The sequence below is a fragment of the Solanum pennellii genome, chromosome 1, assembly GCF_001406875.1.
Source record: "Solanum pennellii chromosome 1, SPENNV200".
NCBI classification, from domain to species: domain Eukaryota; kingdom Viridiplantae; phylum Streptophyta; class Magnoliopsida; order Solanales; family Solanaceae; genus Solanum; species Solanum pennellii.
Genome location: NC_028637.1, coordinates 60,217,191 through 60,222,052, shown reverse-complemented (window position 1 = coordinate 60,222,052; position 4,862 = coordinate 60,217,191). Strand labels below are relative to the sequence as shown.

General features: G+C 36.7%; 1 pseudogene; it reads left to right on the top strand.

The window, feature by feature from the left end:
* Window positions 1-215: 215 nt before the first annotated feature.
* LOC107021704 lies at window positions 216-1,372 on the top strand (annotated as a pseudogene).
* The last annotated feature ends 3,490 nt before the right edge of the window (window positions 1,373-4,862 follow it).

Below are 4,862 nucleotides of genomic sequence, written 5' to 3'. Positions count from 1 at the left end.
GATTTAAGATTAATTAACTTAAAATTGTTAGATGTAACTCTTTTAAAGAAAAAAGAAAATTATGTTTAGAAAACACATATGAACCACAAATTACCTGGTGCTTAGTTTGTTATGGATCTTAGTGTGCGAAGAATAAACTTTGGATGTAATTCAGATGAGGTGCTATTATTAATACTTTATATAGCACATAATTTTTTGAACTGCAACAGAAATTATATCACAAAGAATTGTATGATGGTGGATGGAATTATGATGAAATATCCTGAAGATGTGGTCATTCATATTCTTTTGAGACTTCCACTAAAATTTATCTTGAGATTCAAATGTGTCTCCAAAACCTTTACACTCTCATACAATCTTCAAGTTTCATCAATCTCCATTTGAATCACATAACAATATCAACATACGATAAAATTCTCCTAAAGCACTCCTTCAAAGAAGATATTCAAAGATATAAAGTTGTTTCTTCTTTTATTTCTAGTGAGGGTAATGATAATCTAAAGTTTGTATATCCGGATCTGGATGTTCCTTATACGATATGTACTACTAGTGTAGACAATGATTTACTCATCGATTCAAGACATGGTTTAATTGCTTTGATGGACCCAGTAACCACAATATTGTACAATGTATCAACAAGAAATTACATACTAGTCCCCCCAAGCCCTTTTACCATTCAAAAGGGTTTCCATAAAATCCATTAATAGTGGTGGGTTTGGTTTTGATTCAATTGTTAATGATTTCAAGGTCTATATAATTTCTGACGTTTTCAAGGATGATGGTTATGTGTACATAGAAGATGGGAAGACAAAGGTTGAGGTTTATGAAATAGGTATTGATATTTGGAGAGAATTGGATCATGTGAATCAACAGTTACCCACATTAGATTGGTTAAATTCTTCGGCAGCTTGTAAGGGAGTTTACCATTGGATTGCATTCTATGAAGGCGAAGACAAAATCCTTTACTTTGACATCACCACTGAATTTTTCTCAATATGAAAATACCTGATAGTCGCCATTTTTCAAATGGCCCACTCCATAGCCTCCTACTTTTAAATGAGTGTTTAAGCTTTTTATGTTACCCTTGTGAAGGGTCATTGGCTGATCCAACAACAAATTTGATGGAAATTTGGATAATGGAGGATTACAATTTTATGAGTCTTGGATTAGAAAATTCACAATAATTGCTCTTCCTACTTATTCCCCATTAGCAATATGGAAAGATTATATATATTTTTTTCAAAGTAAAACTGGATATTTGATGTCATATGATCTCAACACCGATGAAATCAACGAATTGAATATATATGGGTGTATAAAGAGTATGAGAGCTATAAACTACAAAGAATGCTTCACTCCAGTTCAAACATAAAACTTATAAATTAGCATTCAAGTTCAAAACTTTTATAAAAGGTATGATTCTTCAAGCTTTTACCTTATGAATTAGAACCACACTATATTCATCTCAAATTATTTTTCGTTATTTTTTAAAAATTGTTATTAGTGTTTTTTTTAATAAATTTTTAAGATAAAAGTAATAAGTTTTTCTCATTTTACCGTAAAAATAAACTATTGTTATTGACAGATTAATGATAGAATAAATATCAAGTTATTACAATTGATTATATCTTAAGACATAAATAAGAGTAAAAAATATTAGATTTAAAATTTGTCCTAATAAATTTTTCATTAAAGAGTGTGATATTCTACTAAAAATACATATATTTAGTCAATATATGCATTGTTATAAATCCATTGAACTAATTAAGTAAATTTTCCATTGGATATATTCATGAATTTGAATTCATCTATGTATATTTCCAAGATGATATATATGATCCATTGTGTATAACTACGTACTTATTCATTTCGTGACTTTTCGGAGTGATATCTAAAAACTATAAATAGAGATATTGTTTTATCCGAAATCGAAAAAATATTTGTTTCGGAGAATTTTTGACATTTTGAGAATCGCCACTTAATTTTTAAGAAAAATTAAGAAACCTTAGTTTTCAAAAGACTTAAATAGAAAAATCGATTGAATGTGAATGTTCGGCAATGGAAAATTATCCTTAGGGCTAGCTTTGTTGAGATCTCTGTAGTCGACACAAATTATGATCTTCCCATCCTTTTTTGCGACCGAAACAACATTGGCCAACCACGTCGGGTATTGTGTCACTTTCACCAATCGAGACTCAATCTGCTTGGTGATCTCTTCTTTAATCGTTAAATTCAACTCAGGCTTGAACTTCCGAGCCTTCTGTTTCACTTGACTGAACCCCGGATTGATCGGCAACTTGTGAGACACCACATTGGTACTCAGCCCTAACATGTCGCTGACTTCCCAGACGAACACATCAATGTACTCGATGAGTAAATGAATCAGGACCATTATTTGATATTTATTCAAGTAAACGCTGATTTTGACCTCTTTGACACACTCTTGGTCTCCCAGATTTACAGTTTCAGTTTCCTCTAAAATTCTAGTTATACTGATTTTCAAACTGCAGAAACTCTTCAGCAACATATTTTGGTGCCTCGATTTACTCTTCATATTCATCAACCTCGTCATCACCAGCCTCATATTTTTGTTAGTTCAGCTCGTGACATGACATGACATTGGCAGGTTTAAAACTCATATTACTGAAACCATAAACAGAAAAAGGTTAGAAAAGCAAAGTGAAGCAGATGAGTAAATAAACAAATTTTCAAATAAAGAGGCTTTCATTAAAATTGGGAAATAATGCAAACTTTTGCTATGGCAAAAGCCATGTTGCCTTTTTCAAACATCATGGGGAAATCTTTTAAAATTTAAGCAATTGAGAAAATGCAAAAGGGTGGATCTCGGGCCTCTTCCGGACCGCCACCGATTTAAATATGCATAAATGATGCCCTTCAACCAAGGAGTTTGGGGAATCAGGATCGGCGTGGAGGTTCAATTCTGCAGTATCTCCCCGGGCTCAGCATCATGGATTCTAGCTAGCTTGACCTCTTCCTCAATAACAACATCGATCTCCTCTAAAAGGCCACAGATTCCTTCCCGAAGATCCTCCTGCTCGGCATATTCACGGACTCGAAAGGATTGATATAGATGAGGGATTGGATTGGCCAATGCTTGATCCTTCTTCTTCTTTGTCTTCTAATCATCATCTGTGGGGGCGTACCCCAATCCATACCCTGACCCTTTGACAGGAATTTGAATGGGCTCAACAATTCCTTGGGAATTCCTACCCAATCCGAAACCTGGTTCAAATCCACTTTGCAACATCACAGTAGCAATCATCTTATGCACAGAAAGCATGAGAGGTTGTAGGGCGAAGTCTTCACCGGTGGCATTTACCAGATCCACCATGTAAGAATCAGTACCTCGAGATACTTCATCGATAATAGGTGCCTGTCTGCCAGAATGTCTACATTCGCCATGAATGACTAGCCCTTCGTTCTCAAACGAGTTTCATCATCTGATGCAGGGTAGAAGGCATAGCTCCAGCCATGTGAATAAAAGGTCTTCCTAGAAGAAGGTTGTAGCTGGTGTCAATATCTAAGACTTGAAACTTGTGCTAAACTCGGCAAGGACCAATTGGATAACCAAATTTACGGCTCCCAAGGTATCTCTTTGAACCCCATCGAAGGCTCTCACGTTCACTTGATTTTGATCAAGTTTTCCCAAGTCAAACTTCAACTGCCTTAGCGTCGACAACAGGCAAATGTTCAGACCAGATCCATCATCTACTAAGATGAGATTGATAACCTTTTCATGACAGACGACAGTGATATGCAGTGCCTTGTTGTGGAACTTGCCTTCAAAGGGCAGCTCATCGTCACAAAAGATGATTCGATGCCCTTGAATAACCTGGTGGATCATAGCAGCCACGTTATCACTACTTGTGCTTACGGGTACATGAGTATCATCAAAAGATTTCATCAAAGCCTGTCTGTGCGATTGAGAACTCATCAGTAGGGCCCATATAAAAATCTAGGCTGGAGTCTTCTCCAAATATTTGACAATAGAATAATCTTTCGGGTGCATTCTTCTCCAGAATTCTCTGCCTCACCGTTGCTTATTGGACTTTTATCTTGATCTTTCTTTCGACCTCTGAGAGCAAGCTCCTCCGGAGTATAAAATCTTCCGGATCGGGTCATACCTTGTGCAGCAGTAGTCTCAATCACAAATTTTAGCTTTATAAGAGTTTTTTATGGCACCAAGGCAACAGTCTTTGCGGGTGTCAAGATAATGAATTCTTTCTTCTCTTTTATCCTCAAGAAAGCTACAAATAATTAAACTCTTCGTGAACGATTTGAGTTATCACTTTCATCCAACACCAATCATCGTCTATTTCTATCATATTGACGTTGCCGCCTCCATGATTCAGCAAAGGATTTGTATTGGCATTAGGTGCAGCAGGTTGGAGCGAAACCACCTCTTGGTAAATTATCCTGAATCTTATGCTTGAGGTTGATACAGTCCTCAGTATCATGCCCAACACTGTTGGAATGATAAGAACATCTTTGATCTGGCCTATAGAATTTCAAATTAATATCCATGGGTTTGGGCCCCACTGGGTGGATATATCCAACCGCAGCCAGTTGCTCGTACAACTTTGTTCGGCTTTCCGTGAGCGTGGTGAAATTCCTCGAAGGTTTACTCTCGAACCGAGGTCTTGGGGGATCATAACTTCCTTATGGGGTAGGCATTTGTTGATAACCTCGATAGTTCGGACGAGGAGCTGGATTTATGGGATATGAGTTTGTCTCGTAGTTTGGCATTGGATCTTGGTAATTCGGGTGGGGATTTTTATATGGTGGATCTTGGACTTGATACGCAGGAGAGGGTGCTAGGTAGCTCGACTGCGCGTTAGCAC